Genomic DNA, 17,936 nt, shown 5'->3' with positions numbered 1-17,936 from the left:
TAACCTACATTTCAGAGGTTCAGTCCATTATCATCATGGTGGGGAACATGCTGTCATGCAGCCAGACATGTTATTGGAGAAGTAGCTGAGAGTCCTACATCTTGCAGGCAACAGGAAGTCTACTGAGACACTGGGCAGTGTCCTCAGCATAGGAAACCTCAAAGCCTGCCCCACAGTAACACACTTCCTCCAACAAAGCCACACCTACTAATAGTGCCACTCCTCATGGGCTTATTTGGGCCAAGTACATTCAAACTACCACACTAGGTACAATAAACAAGATGTTCCTGTTGTAATTTAAGAAAAGCAGCACTTGAGAGAAAGATGCCCTGTGACAGAGTTCAAGCAGAGGTGTTTTTCATTAGGGAAAAGGATCATAAAGGAAAAGGGGAGGAGGAAGACCAGCCTCTGGGGACAGGAACAGCAGGAGGGAGGAAAGGTGAGAGACAGGAGGGAGAGGGAAAGGCAGGGAGGGAGGGAGGGAGGGAGAAGGAATGGGGCGAGAGGGGGGGCACGGGACTCTTTTAAAAGAGAACATAGTGAATGTGTACAGGTGGTGCTCTTATTGGCTGCAGCTGAGCGAGTATTTTGTCAGAACCCCAAGTACAGATGCCTGAATTCTAACAGTTGTAACTGCTAGTAACGTGTGAGGGTGTCATCTTGATAATATTTTGGACTTCAGTTGCTCATGTTATCAAGATAATTAGAAAGTTTAAACAGGGGCTGAGATTTACAGGCTTCTGTGTGTATATCTAATTACATTCCATTTGGGGAATATGCAGTAGCCATTGTGGTTCTATTTGGATGTTTGGATGGTAGAAGAGATTTTTTCTTTTATACGTGAGTTTTTCTAGATTTTACACAGTGAATCAATGAAATTGTTCACAGCTTTTAAGTACCCCCCACTGGTTTGTCACACTGTAATATTTTTACTTTAAAAAATAAAGTGTAATATGCACATTTTCTCATGTCTTCTTATCATGGTAAAATACACATAATAAATTTGCCATTTTAGCATTTAAATGTTCAGTTCAGGGTCACTACATTTAATTACATTGCTGTGAATGATATTTTAGTTATGTAATGTTGGTAGTTCCAAAGTGTCCCATTTAATGGATATTGCTTTATTTAACAGATTTATTATTATATATTCAGGTGGTTTCACCATGAGTGTGAAAGGTTGACCCAAGACATTAGAATGTTTTAGGTGTGTATTAGGGATATTTATTGTGAGAATGGGTAGGATGGTGGGACCAGCTCGTAAAAGGATAAATCATATAGAACATCCGTATTCTCATCCTGCCCATACTATATCCTAGTGGCCCTTGCTTCTCTGTGACAGAGAACATAAAGAAACAGGACAAACCAGCTCCAACAGTCAGTCAGAGTCCTCTTGTTCCACGTTTCACATGGACATAACTGAGGAATATTTCTGGACTCTAGAAATGTTCTGTGTTTAAACTCAGTATATTTTGGTTAGTAGTTCTAGTCCATACATTGAATTGGACCACAAATCCTATTTTTTTCTGATTACTTTGTTACAAAGAAGGAAGCTGTTGATGAAAAAGTGCAACGGCACACTTTTGACTGAGGAATATGGAGATTTCCTGGTTGTGGTTTAATGTGCAATATCCTCTCCAGGCTTACATATTTAAGCCCTTAGTCCCTAGTTGCTGGTGCTCTTTCAGAAGGTTCTGGAACATTTTGGATGTCTTGCCATAGACTAGGCAGAGTGTTATGGCCACTCTTGGTTCTGGAACTTTCTGCATCTTGATTGATTGTTTGCCATCACAGATGGAACCTGGCTGCAGTTCTTCTTCTGCTAGTAAATTATCAACGAATCAATCAGTTGATTTGCCATCCTGTTTAGACCAAAATCCTCCATTTGGTTGATTCCACATTTTCTTTTGAGGTTCTCTCCCTTCCAACCCCTGCTGCAAGTGGGCTCTATTCTAAGAAAGTGAGAGGAAGCATCCAATACCTGTTGGTTGTATTTGACTAATCAGCTTTGCTGATATACTGCATTTTTGTCATTTTGATATTTTTAAAGTCTTTAATTTAAGGTAATTTAATACAATTTGGGAACTATAAATTATTTAAAGAAATATAAAGTAATCATAATTTCATTTATTGTAGTTTTATTCTGTTGCTGTGATAAAACATTGACCAAAAGCAACATGGGCAGGCAGAAAGGGATTTACTTCATTTACACTTCCAGGTTCCAGTCCATCATTGAGGAACTCAAGCAGGAAAATGAAGCAGAGACTGGAGAAACACAGCATGCCAGCTTTCTCTCAGATTCATCGCTTCACTACCTTTGCTATACAATCCAGGACCCATTGACTGGTGCTTCCCACAGGGGGCTGAATCCTTCTATAATGATGAACAATCAAAACAATTCCCCACAGTCCTGTCTCCAGCCAATCTGACCTCCGCATCCCTCAGTTGAAAATTTCTTCTTAGATAACACTATGCTGTGATAAGTTGATAGCTATGAGTTCACAAACCTGGTCTACTGTGTGAATTCCAGGACAGCCAGGACTACACAAGGAAACCCTGTCTTGAAAAATCAAAACCAACCAACCAATCAAACAAACAAAACACCCCCCAAAACAAAATCAAAAACAAAAAACTAAGTAAACATCATCATTTAGGTTCGCCTTTTATGGTATTTCTTATTTCTTTCATGTCATTTTTTTCATGTAGTTATGATCACATTGTAACTATCCCACTCTGCATACTGCTTTTTCTTGATCATTCTCTAAAGTATGTGAGTTTCATTCTTACAAAAAAATAGATCACACATTCATGTGATAAATTTAGGGACAGCTTAGTAAAAGGACTTTAAAGATATGGGGGAAAGAAGGAAATACTTAAGGGAGGTATGAGATAGCTTTGAACTCTTAATGAGTGACTGCTTTAAATTTAGAGTGCTGAAATTCCATTTAGACAGCATGAAAGCAAGAATGCAAAATTGCTTTTCTTGATTTCTTTTCAAAATGTGGTTATAGAAATATTAAAATTACATGTGGAATGAGTCCTGGAAAGGTAAGGGGCGAGTCGCATTAGGTCAGCTGGTAGGATGGATACATGGATACAACACAGCACACAGCCAATCTACAGTGACCTTTAAGATAGGAGACATCTGAGCAATATATACCTTGACCTTATTCTTCATTCCAACCAGTTCTCTTGCTTCCTGCCTGTATCTACCATTGGCCTAGTCTAATAGGCCAGGAGAAGGAATCAGCTAATGGAGTCTACTAAACTTGAAATACTCAAAACCAGAGCAGGGTAGAGAAAGATGAGAGTGAATATGTGGTGAGGTCTGCCAAAGGTGCATACCGCATCACCTCATTAAAATGCCCTGTAAAAAATGTGATATTTGTAAATATGTATTCAGGTGATATAGTTATAAGGCATAGTAACCAAAACATTGCATTGTAGAGGCAAGCATTTCTTTTCTGCGCTTGGCCCCTTCTGCCTCATTGTCACAGCCCTTAGTAATTTTCATTTTTTAGAGTTTTGTCTAAGGTTATGTTGTATTTCCAAGCATGAATGTCATTGTTTTTTTCATTTCTTCTTGTTTCATCACCATCTCACCTACATTTTGAAGAAAATTCATTTATTTTGTTGAAATGAATCATGTTGTATTAATATATGTCAAAATATATATACATACATATATAAAGATATACACACATATATGTTTACCTATATATACAAATGTATTCCTAATATATGAAATAATAATTTAAAAGAGACTATTAATTGAAAGAGAGCCAGGGAGTATATGGGAATATTCGGAGAGAGGAAAGGGAAGGGGCAAATGATGGAATTATAATCTCAAAAGTTAAAAAGTATGAGTTTTGAGTCTATCGTGAAAATATTGTTCCTGGACTTGGGAAATTTTGCTGCTTTTAACAATATTTCTTTTGTTGGGGGTAGAGGACACCAGGAGAACAGGCCCTCTGAGTCAACTAAGCAAGGCACATATGACCTCACAGAGACTATAGCAGCAGGTATAGGGTCTACAATGCAGGTCCTCTGTGTATGTATTATTGCTATTAGCTTAGTGTTTTTATGAAACTCCTGTGTGAACAAGTGAATCTCTGATTCTTGTGCCTACTCTTGGGACCCTTTTCCTTCTATTGGTTTGCCTTGCTCAGCTTCAATATGATGTTTTTTTGCTTCATCATATTATATTTTATTTTATCATGTTTGTTATCTCTTGGAAGACTGTTCTTTTTCTGTTTAATGAGAGACAGAAAGGGAGTGGATCTGGATGGAAGGGGAGGTGAGGAGGAACTTTGAGGAGTAGAGTAGGGGAAAGTATAATGAGTGTATATGAAAAAAGAATCTATTTTCAATTAAAGGGAAAATAATCTGTCTTCTTTGGTCTGTGGTATACTATGAGCTTCTCATGGCAAACTGATGATGGGAAGTTGTGGCTGGACCTGTTTACTGGCCTGTGAGTTTGCAGGGACCTGAGTCAACCTCTGGGAAACTAAAAGCACCTATTACAGCATGTGTCAGTGGTTTGATGTGCCATGTCACTCTCGCATCAGGTTGTTCCAGAGTTGGTTTTGGTCTTGCCTTCTTTTGGTCCAGCCAGGAGTAGTTCTGGCTTTTAATGGTTGTGGTTAGGCACAGAGGCATAAACTTCCCAGGTACAAGTGGAAGCGGTCAAGTGTTTGGGTGCCTAGACAGCTTATAAGAAATACCTTTTAAAAAGAAACTTCCAGAAACCCACAGAGACAGTGGATCTGACAAGGGGGAACACTTGGATCCCAGACTGATGACTGAGAGGCCAGCATGGGACTGATCCAGACCCCCTGAATGTGGTGTCAGTCAGGAGTCCTTGGCAATCTCTGGGGCCTTGGGTAATAGATCAATATTTACCACAACATACGAATGAACTTTGGAAGCCCATTCCACATTGAGGGATGCTCTCTCAGCCTGGGCACATGGGGGAGGGCCTAGATCCTTCCCTGGATGAAATGACAGATTCTGGAGATCCCCCATGGAGGGCCTCACCCTCCCTGGGGAACAGTGTGAGGATTGGGTGGGGAGGCTGGTGGAGGGACAAGGGAGGAAGAGAGGGAGAGACAGCTGGGATTGACATGTGAAGCAAGCTTGTTTCTAATTTAAATAAAAATTATATTAAAAAAGAAACTTCCAGAGTTTGGAGAGATGACATAGCAGCTAAACATGTTTTGCACAGATATGAAGACCAGAGTTCTGATCCCATACCCATGTAGCAAGTCTGTAATTCCACCTCAAGTATCATACACAATCTTCTGGCCTTTGAGGTGTGTTACAAGCATACATCTATACTACATAAATTAAATAGAAAACAAATAAATAAAAGTTAGAAAAACAGAAAACAAATGAGTAAAAGCAACTGAGACCATATTAATGAATCTCAGTTATGCCTTGGTATATGAATTCATGATGGTTGAGTTTGTATCAATATTGAAGTATATATAGTCTTCAGCTGCATTAGAAGTCTGATGTACATATTAAAGGTAAAACAAATGCAAAATATAATTAGTTTTAGTGTTCTGATCATAAAACAAAATGTTTATAATGTATATTTTGAATAAAATTACTGTTTGATTAATTTTTAAAATTTTAAGTTAACATTTTAATTGGTGTTATAATTACTTACAAATATGAGTATGTGATGCTATAAATTAATATACAATGTGACATAAATATACAACAGAGTAAAATGTTAAAATGAACTGATACATTCTTTATTTCACTCAGTACTGTTGGTGTCATTGATGTGAAATAGCCTCTTGTCAGTCATCTGAGCTGTCATATCAGTATGGACTAGAGTTCACGTGTGCACAGCTCTCCTGTTCAGTTGTAACTTGGTTCTCTTGTTTTTGACAAATCCCTATTCTATAGACTTTTCTTACCCCAGTCTTGGGTATAGCCATAATTCTATTCTTTCCTCAAATACATCCAGCCCTAACTATCTCACATATAAATAAGTGCATGCAGCAGTCCTTCCATAACAGACATTCTACTTAGAATATCCTGTCAACTTGCTTATGCTTCCTGGAATCACAGAAATGCATTCTTTTTAAAGGCTGAGTAATAATCCATTGTGCATATATAGACTTAAAATACCCTTTCTACTGATGAACACAGAAGTTGACTCCAAATCTTTGCCACTGTGTCTAAAACTGCAATGAACATGGGGGAACAGATAACCCTTTCACACACTTATTTCAGTTTCTTTGGACAGATTCTTAGAAGTGGAATCTCTGGGTCTTAATAATCGTTCTATTTTTAACTTTCTTGATGAACGTTCTTATTATTTTCTGAAACAACTGTGCTAATCTACATTATCACTGACAGCATGCAAAGCTCCCTCTTCTCCACATCCTTGATGTCCATGCTAACAGCCCAGAGGATGCACTTCACTTATCTTTCTCCCCCGCTCGGTCTGTTTTATATCTGTTGTGTTTAAGTCCAGGAACCGTGCCTGACACGGAAGGGATGGCCTTCAGCATTTAAATCTGTTAATGAAGTTTCAGTTACTTTTCCTGTGATTGTGACCAAATACCTGACAACAAGCAACATAAAAGATGGAGGTTTGAGAGGACACAGTCCACGGTGGTGGGCAGCTCTGGGGCAACAGCTGCATGCAGCCGGTTGTTTGCATCTAGATGGATCAGAAAGCAGCCAAAGGGCGACCTCACACATTGCCTTTTTACCCTGCTTAGGTACCCAGCTCATGATATGATGCACTTATATTTAAGGTGTGTCTAACCATCTTCTAAATGATTCCAAACCCAGTCCGATTGACAGCAAAGGTTATCTATCACAGTAGTGGTTTGCATAGTATTGTTTTTATGATCACAAGATTCCTTTCTAGAATGCCTTAAAATGGGGTAGCCTCTCTCATGTTGCCACAGTCTCTCAGTCTTTCTAGTCTTTCTAGATTCATTCTTTTAAATGTGGATATGAAGTTTCTGAGATAAGGTACTACTAAATTGCCCAAACTAGCCATGAACTTACTTTATAACACAGTTAGGCTCTGAACTTGTGTTTCTTCTGACTCGGCTTCCCAAATAGCTAGGGCAGTAGGCCTGTACCACCAATCCTGGCTTTTATTGTCATAGTTACTACTTATTTACCCTTGTGACACATACTTATTTTAGAAAATACAGTAGAGATGTACCAGGATTTTTCTCTTTTCATAGTGTGGTTAAATTTTATGAAATTTTCAGTTAGTAATAAAACTATGCCTTTTTATGAAGTATATCTGCATGCTCATAGGCACTAAAACAATCTTTAAATTAGTGTGTTATTGAGCAATCTTTAGTTATGTCATTGCATTTCCCCATATTGCAAGGGTTCTTTTCCAAACTTAAGATTTTCTTTGGGACTACAGTGCTATCTAGATTGCTAAGAGACATTCTATAGCCAAATATTTCTAAAAATCACAGTATTTATAAATGAAAATCAGGCTAATTAAACATATAGGTATCAAAATGCTTGCTCTTTACATGAAGTCTCATACCTATTAGAAATTACCTTATGGAGAACTGCAATATGCTTGGGACTGGAAAAACATCCTTGCTGTTTAAACTTAAACGTTTATGTTTTTTATCTTTTATTTTAGGAAATCATGAGTTTGATTTTGGTATTGATATTTTGGAAGAATATATGAAACAAATGCACTTTACGTGGTTTCTCAGTAATGTCCATGACAGATTTACTTCTGAACCTCTTGGACATGGTACAGTAAAAAAGATAGTTAATTGGAACAATCTGAAAATTGGTCTAATGGGACTAGTTGAAGAAGATTGGCTTGATACTCTGGCTACAGTTAATAAGTCTAATGTGAACTATAAAGATTATGCCGAAGCTGCTAATGAGCTAGCACTGGAACTAAGAGAAGAAGGAGTGGATCTCGTGATTGCAATGACACACATGAAATGGGGAAATGACACAAGGCTCACCCAGCGAGCAGAAGGGCTGGATTTGATTCTGGGAGGCCATGACCATGAATACAGGGTCAGGAGAGTGAATGAAACTTGGATTGTCAAAAGTGGATCTGATTTTTAAAATCTGACAAAAATAAATATATGGCTGTTTGATGCCTCTTTCCAATATGTATTCGAGAAAATGGATGTTGTGAGTTATTTGGAAGAAGATGTATATATCAAAGCAGTAGTAAGAGATTTTACTCAAAACATACAGGTGGGTGAGTATTGCATATGTTGCTCAGCTGTGGGGTGACCACATTTTAGACAGCGTTGTAGACGGCATGATAGCCATGATTGTGATGAGCAACACCAACAATAGATTTGTGAATATTCATGATAGTTTCCTATCTTTTTAAATTTATACATCCCATTTACATTTTTTGACTTTGTAAATAAAAGTAATTTAGATGCACTTTAACATTTCTGTTTATTTTACTGGATATTATTAAAATGCTTTTCTGTATTCGAATTCTGCAAGAATTTATGCCTTTAACAAAGAGATTGTCATTTATGGTAATCACTTGGTTAATACAGAAGCACATGTGAGTGTCACATCAGTTTGTAATGAAAATGTGGCTTTACTTCCTTCTCTTCTACACATGTATTTCATATCTTAAGTGATTTGTCATCAGGCTGCTTAAACTATTACATGTATTTCAAAACTTAAGGATTGCCTTTTACTGGTTCCCTAAGCATATTAGGCAAAATGTAGTTGCTTAGAGGGGTATGTGTGTGTGTGAGTGTATGTGTTTGAGTGTGTGTGTGTGTGTATGTTAGTTTTGCGAGAGATTTATGAAGCATAAGCCATGCTCTATTGACATCTATGCATGTATTGCTTAATATAACTTTTGGCACCTGAGCTAATTCTATAGGATTAGAGGTATCTGCTTTTTTTCTACCAAATCTTTGGTAAATTGACTCTTTGTATTGTTTTTTGTTTGCTTGTTTCTACTCTATTGATTTCAGCCCTCAATTTGATTATTTCCTGGCATATACTCTTTTGGTGTGACTTTGCTTCCTTCTGTTCTAGAGCTTTCAGTTTTGCTGTTTTTTCTCTAGAGGTATCTGTTTTGCTTCAGTTGGAAACAATTAATTGTTTAATGTTGGATCAGGTTGCTATTATCTATTTTTATAACAGATTCTTGGCTCTAAAAGACTACGATGGAGGCTTCAAACCTGTATGATAGCATGGCTTATTACATAGCTTTAAAAGTCAATGGCTGTTGAGTACTCAGTGTTTTGGTAACCCTTTAATAGTGTGCTACAGAAAAAAAGGGTTCCAGTAAGTTATGTTGATTTTTAACTTGAATGTAAAAATAAATGATCAAGTGGATAAAATTAATTTAAGAAATCAATAAAACACAAGGAATGTTGGATTTATATAGCTATTTTTCTTCTTTTAGTATATGTTAGAAGAAGTTCTCTGCCCAATCGATATGGAATTAGATGGCTGTGAAATTACTGTAAGAAGTTGTGAGAGCAATCTTGGAAATCTGGTGATGAATGCAATGTTAGAGATCACACATGCTGATGTGGCACTGCTTAATTCAGGCGATTTCAATGTTAAAAGGGACTTGAAATGACTAAAATCAGGTATCCAGAACTTGTAGTAATACTAGGTATTTTTAAGGTTTGTGAAGCCCTACTTTGAAAATTTATTAATTTCATAAATTCAGTTACCTATTTCCTGTCATGATGAGGGATTTGGAAGCAGATTCAGTTTATTTGAAACCCAAAGCATCAGTGAGATTTCTATGAAGATAGTGCTGTCACTCATCTGTCTTAAACTGTGTGGTGTTAAGCTCTGACTAAATGGAAGTCTCTCATCTGAAGTTCTTGCTCTGCCAAGTCTTGCCTTCCTACTTCTTTAATAAGGGAATGGTAAAAGCTTCCTGCTCATAGATAGGGACTGACTCTTAGTCTCACCATTTTTGTTTGAAGTTGGTAGGCTTAGATCTTAAAGATTCTGAGTCACTGTAGAAAATTAAAAGCAATACTCTAAAAACAACTCTAGTTCGTATGCTGTAACCAAGAGCTTCAGGCATTGTCTGGGTACAGAGATTGGGCCCAATTGTTTCCTCAGTTTGGACTGTGGGGTGGAGATATTACTTAGTGGACAGCTCTGGCCTGGTGTGTGCCAGGCCTTGGGTTTGGTCCCTAGTTTTAGCTTCTGCCTTCTGCTCCTCAAAGTTTACAGTGTAACACTGCTTAACATCCTAATGATAAACTTAGAATTCGTTGTTTTTTCATGGAAGATAGAAATGTTCTTAACCTGACATATGAGTGGTTTAGAATAGTCCATGAAATCATTTTCCAAGAGTGAAATTTTTTGTTGTTGCTGCCTGTGAAGATCTGTTCTGAAATTCATAGGCCTGGTTCTGTGGGTGTAGGGAGAGAATATTATGGCTTTCCAGTTGTAATGTTACAATTTGTTACTTAAGAAGAACATGGGAGTTAACATGGAACTAAATATTCTGAAACAAATACGTTACATATAAAATTAAGCTGGAAGTACATGTGAGGAAGACATTGGAAGCCTGATTAGGGCCTTTTGTCCTGAGGATGTAAGGTTCTGAATTTAAATGTAACATTGAGTCATCAAAGTACTATATCATGGAGAAAACTAAAACATATTTTCTCCATTTTTGCATCATTGTAGGCACTCTCAGATCTGATAGAATACATCCACCAGGGAATTTCACTCTGTATGACCTTTTGGCTGCACTTCCCATAGTGGATCCAGTTTTGGTTATTAGAGTAACAGGTGCTCAGCTACTTGAAGCACTTGAAAAGGGGTTTACAAGTACCCAGTTCTAGATGGGAGGTATGTTCATACATTTCTACTAAATGATGTACTTACTTCTAAAATGGAACTGAAAAAAAGATAAATTTACATATGCCTTAACATTTTAGATTTTAAAATTAAAAAGTCTTAAAGTATTAATGTTAATATGTAAGTATACTTTTTAAAATCTCCAATTCTCTTATTGTTACGAAATAATGTTGAGTGGCAAAAGTTATTGGTATATAAAAATAAGCTGTTATTAGAATTTAGTATTATTTTTAGTTTTATGTAGGTATATTTGTGTAGGTATTGAATTTCAGTATTTAAGTACCTAAACCCAGTTTTTCTCTTCCTTTAAATTACTTGAAAAATAAAGTATTACTTTACTGTCTAGTTTTTATATTCAGATCTCACTAGAGTTTTTAGATAGGTGATGTTAAGGTAGCATACTTAAATGACTTAGAGGTGTGGGTGTTTCTCTTTTGTGTTCTTGCCTTAAATCAGAAGTCTGAAAATATTGTAATCTAAGGTATCATCTTATTGCACCTGTGATAGGATACTATAGTGGCAAGAGTTATAAGCAGAAAAAATATGAAAGAAATCCCTTGGAGAAAGAACTCAGAGAAACATGCATTCATAAATTACTAAATCAAATTTGACTGAAAATATGTATAGGAATATAATTAGCATGCTCTATTATACTTCCATTTCTGTGCAGTTGAGTGTTTTCTAGCTTTTCAGAGTTGTAAAGTTACTGTCAGAACCAAGTCAAGAACATTTTTTCACTCTGCAAATAAACTGTGCACATTGCCAGTCACTTTGCATTCCCTCCCAAACCCTCAGCTCTCTGCAAATATAATCTATTTTTTGTCTCTTAGGTTTACCTGTTTTTTCAGTTATAGGAGTCAGTCCTGTAATGTGACCTTTTACTAGCTTCTTTCACTGAGCATGCTTTCAAGGTTCATCCATGCTGTAGTAAGTGTCAGCACTTATTTCTTTTTAGTGGCAAGTGCCACACCATGTAAGGGTAATAACACATTTATCCATCCATCAGTTGCTGGACATTTGAACTGTTTCCACCTTTTCCACCATTATAAACAATGCTGCTGCAAAAATACATGTGCCAAGTGTTTTATTGGAATCTCAGATATGGTACATACAGGGCTTTAGGTGCTGAGTCATATGGAAACTGACAGACTGTTTCCAAAGTGACTGCGCTGCTTTAATATTCTCCAGCAATGTGTCACCTAGGAGCTCCAGTTCCTCCACTTCTCTGCCAAGACCTGTTACCTTCCACGCTAGCTGGCTTGCTGTCCTAGTTATTGTGAAGCAACATCTTGTGATGTCGGTTGGCATCTCCCCAATGGCTCTTGATGCTGTGCATCTCTTCATGTGCTTACTGGCTATTTGTATATTTCCTTTTGAGCTGTGTCTTATGTCATTTCCCTTTTGAAAAGGTTGCTTTTGAAAAAAAACTTATTGGGTTAGTCTTCTAGCTAAGTCTCATCAGATTTATGATTAGTAAACATTTTCCCCACCATAATGTCACCATCACACTGTGCTGATGGCATTTGAAGAATGAGGTTTTGAAAAATCTTTTTTTCTTTTACTTGTGCTTTCATTGTCATTTTTGTGAAGCCAGTATCTAATATGCTGTCTTTGAGAGTTACATAGTTTCTGGTTTACCTTTATGTCTTGATTTAGTTTTGATTAATTTGTGTGTGTGTGTGTGTGTGTGTGTGCGCGTGAGAGAGAGAGAGAGAGAAAGGAGAGAGAGAGAGAGTGTGTGTGTGAGAGAGACAGAGAGACAGAGAGAGAGGATGGATGATGGTCCAACATAACTTTTTCAATACTTTGTTTTTTGAGACCATTTATTGGAAAAACTCATTTCTTCCACTGGGTTATCTTGGTCTCTTTCCACGAATCATTTTTAGCACAAGTGTAAATGTTCATTACAGTTGTTCCCTCAAGTTGAGCTGTACATGTCTGTCCACATAGACAGAACCACATCATGTTGATTGCTTTACCTTTGTAGGAAGTTTTAAAACCACATAGTCAATTTCTTTAATAATTTCTTTGGATATTTGGTATTCTTCAGCAAATCCTACCGGCATGCGCCACCACAACCGGCTGGATATTTGGTATTCTTAACAGTTCAAAAATGAATTTTAGAATCAGGTTAATAATTTCTACAGAAAGGATTTTTATATGGATTGAGCTGAATATATATACCAATTTGGTTAGCATTGCCATCCTAACTCTTTCATATATTACATTTCAACAACATGGGATATTTTACCATTCACTTAGTTCTTCTGTAATAATAGATGCTGATAAAGATTCGGAGAAAGGGAATATTTATGCACTATGTATAGGAATATAAATTAGTAGAGCCAATCTAGAAAACAGCATTGAGATTCCTAAATACCTAAAGATCAAACTTATTCTATAGTTCAGCAGTGCCATTCCTGAATATATAGCCAATATGTTAATGGAATAAATGTATACCTACACTCACTGTAACACTACCTACAGTAGTGGAGACTGAGATCAACAACGGTTGAGTGGAATGCTATCATGCCATATAAATGAAAGTAATCCTGTCTTCATATTTGTGAGATTGTGAATGAAACTGGGGATATCTTCTAAGTTAAATAGGCCAGGTCCAAGGAGAAAAGCGCCATCTTACAAATGGAGCCCCAAAATTTTATTTATAAAGTGTTTATATATATATATATATATATATATATATATCAGAGCTCAAGTGCAGGAATGGGGCTCAAGGATATAAAATTACAGTTGCTAGGAGGAATAGTTCCAGATATTTATTTTCCAGCTGATTATAGTTATGTCACATCATCTGCTTAAAAACGAGTGTGCTTACTCCACAGTGACATATGTTAAATGTGCATATTCTACAAAGTGTGTTTACTTTAAAACATATAGTACATAAGAACTCTTACAGTTTGATTTATTGAAGCAGAAATAAAATTTCAAGTGGAGTTATGTAAATGAGACAGGATTGTTAGCATTATTAGCAAACAGTTCCACACAACTTTTTACTTACCTTCCTGTATCCTAACATTGTCCTCCTTCCAGTGCATCCTTTCTCTATTCAAATTTGTTTTCAACTCCTCTATGATTCTGGGGACATCGTCTAAGTTAAATAGGCCAAAAAGACAAGTGCCACATGATCTTACAAATGGAGCCCCAAAATTTTATTTATAAAGTATAATGTAGAGTCTATTGCCATGATAAAACACCATGACCAAAAGCAACTTGGGGAGAAAGAGTTCACTCATCTTACATCCTTCCCTCAATGAGAGAAAAGTTAGTGCAAGAACTCTCAGCAGGAACATAAAGGCAAGCTATATACTGGCTTGCTACTTATGGCTTGATTAGTAGCCATATGAGAAGCTTACCTTATAATACCCATGGCCACCAGCCAGAGTGTTACTGTTTTCCTGTAAGGTGGGCCCTCCAACACTAACCATCAATCAAGAAAATGCTCTATAGACTTGCTCACAGACCAATCTAGTGGGATCATTTTCTCTTCCCAAAGAGGTTCAAAGTTAACAACAACAACAACAAAATAACCAGGACAGTATGATAAAGCTTGTATGGATGTGTGCAAATTCAGTGATGAGACAATGATTTGTAGTCTCCTTATGAATGGAATTAGAGGTAGAAAATGATGTTTCAAGAAAATAATTGGATGGATATATATATATATAGAGATGAATGTTAGGCTCAAGATATGAAGTCAATGTGAGCAGATAGGCATGCAGAATAAGCAATACTAGTCAGTCTGCTGAGCCTGATACATAATTGGGAGAGTGCTTTAATTAGTTCCAAATATCAGTATTTTTTCCGCAATGCAATTTAAAGATATTTGAGAATACCTTTGCATCTAATTTTAATCAAATTTCTGACAATAGCTCTTCATACAAACTAATCAACTTCTATCTGAAACTTGATTAACTGATTATACGTTAGAAACATCTTTGTCTAGCTCCAGCAAACTGTCCACAGGACAGTATTCTCCACATATCACTGCACCACTTATTTTCCTAAAACATAGTTAATGTGATGCTTCTGCTTAAAATTACATAACAGTTCCCTTTAGCCCACAGAAAATGATCTCAAGTACTTTGGAGGCATATTCTCAAATTGGCTCAACGTTGCCTTTTCCAACTCAAGCCACCTGTCACATGTGAACTATACTTCTGCTGTCTCACTTAATAAGAAACCCATCTTTTAACTCCTGATGCACAGGCTGTCTCACGCCCCTGTCCCCAACAGTCTGTGCTGTCTGCTAAGAATTCCCCTCAACTGTCACCTCAGACTATTCACCCATTTTCTCTAGTTATTGTGGTAGAAGCTTCAGTTGCATATTTGAGATCATTCCTTTCTATTATAAACACTTAATGTTACTAATTTCTCTATGAACTCTACTTTAGTGACATCATACAAACTTTGGATATATGATGTTCTTACCCAGGTTTAACTCAGAACACTTAATTTTTTTGAGATTTTCTTGCTTATCTGTGGGTTAATTATACATAGAGATTTCAGTTTCCAAGATTTCCTTGTTACTTTTGCCATTGGTTTCTAGTTTCTACTCAGAAATCATATTATTTGGAACTTTCATTCTTTAATATTGGAGTATTTGTTTCATGATCTGGCTGTAGATACAATGCACCTTGATTAAATTTCAATGTATACACCAGTGTATATTTTTTTATCGGTGATTTTGTTCCTGTTCTTCTAAATCCTTGCAACTTTTCTACCAACTATAATATTAGTAAGGTATGTTCAATCCTTTAGTTTGTTGAAATTTTTGTTTTTTCTTTCGGTTTGGTTAGGTTTTGGTTGACGTATTTGAAGCTTTGTTGTTAGGTACATATATATTCAATGTTATAACATATTGACTAGTTGTTCATTTGTATTATATAAGGTGAAGGTTCCAAAAGTTAAAGCATTTATTTTAAATTCAGTTGTCTATTATTATAATTAATAATTTTCTGTATTGCTTTGGAGGCTGTTGGTCCAGCCCGGCCTTGAACTCACAGCGATCCGCCTGCCTCTGCTGGGATTAAAGGTGTGCGCCACCACTGCCCGGAAAAATTTGTTTCCTCTTAACCAAGCTTATTCATTTAGCTATTCTCCATGGCTTAATTTATAATGAGTTAGATTTGTGTGACAAAAGCAGTATGGCTTATGAAGCATAAAATACTTATCTCCCTACTTTAAAGAAAAAATATTGTTCTCCTTTCATCCTTTGTTGCTTTATCTCTTTGTTCTACAGTATGCTCTGGGTTTAATATGCCCAACCCAATTTTCTTCTGATTTGTCTTTGTATTGTTTATTTTTGTCCATTCACTTATTCTTAAAATATTCATGTCATTTTTGTAAAAATTAGAAACTTATAAAACAGAATACAATTTGTAGTTTATATTTAGAGTCATAATTTCTCCATTTTTATTTAAACCTTTGACTCCAATAAATTACTTTGTTATGGAATATTTAAATTTTTAGTATTTATGTTGTCTTTGCTGTTTTTTTCATTCCTTATTTTTCCTACCTCTCTGTGAGTTGTCAACAAATGTTTAGTGCAATGTTTTAATGTATAGATTTTTAATATATAATATACATATAATATATATGTGACATTTAACTTACTACAGATGGCTTTCCAAAAACTATTTAGATTTTATTTTATTTTTTTATATTTTTATAAGGTCTTTTTCTATTTTTATTATTATAATTTTAAATAGCTTGTTTTACATGTCAATCCCAGTTCCCTCTCCCTCCCCTCCTCCCTCACACACCCCCCATCCCCCCCCATCCTCCCACCCTATTGCCACTCCCTTCCACATAGGGGATATCTAGAGTCTGTCATTTCACTCAGGGCAGGGTCCGCACTCCCCTAAGAGTCCAGGCTGAAAGAGCATCCCTCTTTGTGTTACGGACACACGATGTCTGTTTGTATGCCAGAGATAAACACTGATCTACTGCCCAGGGCCCCATAGGTTGCCCAGGCCTCCTCACTGATTCTCACATTCAGGGGGTCCGGATCAGTCCCATGCTGGCCTCCCAGCTGTCGGTCTGGGGTCCAAGAGCTCTCCCTTATTCAGATCAGCTGTCAATATTTAGATTTTATATGTACAGCTGTGTGTGTCTGTGCACTACACATATGCAGTGCCCACAGAGGCCAGAAGAGGGAGTTAGAACCTCTGGAACTGGCATTGCAGACAGTCATTGGCAGCAATGTGGGTGCTGAGAATTGAACCCAGGTTCTCTGGAACCACAGAGCTACTTGTCACTTTAAGTGGAATGTAGACACTCATCGCTGTGTAGTGCTCAGCGCTCTTCTACCCTCTTTATGTTTTACACATTACACCTACCAATGTTGTAAATTGCATATAATAGTTTAAACTTTGCTTTCAAACATTGAACATTCAAGAGAATGGTTTATTTGTCCAGGTATTTTCCATTTCTACTACTTTCCTTTCATTTCTGGTTTTCCAAATTTACTTTTTGGTGTCATTTCCTTTTGGTCTCAATAAATTCTGTCAAAACTTTTTGGAAAGCATAAATGCTGGTAAAGAATTACCTAACTTTTATTCCGAGAATGCCTGCATTTCTGGAGGATATTTCGACTAGATATGCAATTTATACATTGGTCCTTTTCTTTTAGCTTTCTACATCTTCTTTCCCCAGAAAAATGCTCTCACAGCCAGTGCTTGCCTTTTTCTAAATTATCTGAATGGGTGAATCATGTTTCCGACTTACAACCATTTTGTTAACTAGATGACAGTATTCTTTGCTTAATCTTAGCCCAAAGGCTGACACGTAATAGATGACAGCATTTCAAACAGCAGGATTTGTATTAGAAAAATCTTGTTAGCCTCATCTATTTAAGATGAACATTTCAGCACTGAGTTATAGCCCCAGCTGCCAACCCATCTTTATTTTCACCAAGCTGCCCAGGATGACCTTAGATTCACTGTATAATCCATGCTGGATTTGTGACACTCTTGCTTTAGTCTCTCAAATGGCCAGAGTTTTAGGTCTGTGTTACCAAGCCCAGCTGGTCATTTCTTAATATGGGAGTAATAGTAAATATTAACAGGAGTCAG

At 36.7% G+C, this 17,936-nt stretch overlaps 1 pseudogene; it reads left to right on the top strand.

The window, feature by feature from the left end:
• Positions 1–17,936, top strand: part of LOC101829132 — a 57,120-nt pseudogene that overhangs the window by 36,240 nt on the left and 2,944 nt on the right.

Source organism: Mesocricetus auratus, unplaced genomic scaffold (assembly GCF_017639785.1).
Source record: "Mesocricetus auratus isolate SY011 unplaced genomic scaffold, BCM_Maur_2.0 Super-Scaffold_100020, whole genome shotgun sequence".
Taxonomy (NCBI): domain Eukaryota; kingdom Metazoa; phylum Chordata; class Mammalia; order Rodentia; family Cricetidae; genus Mesocricetus; species Mesocricetus auratus.
The sequence above is the reverse complement of the archived record's forward strand: the minus strand, read 5'-3'. Positions and strand labels throughout refer to the sequence as shown.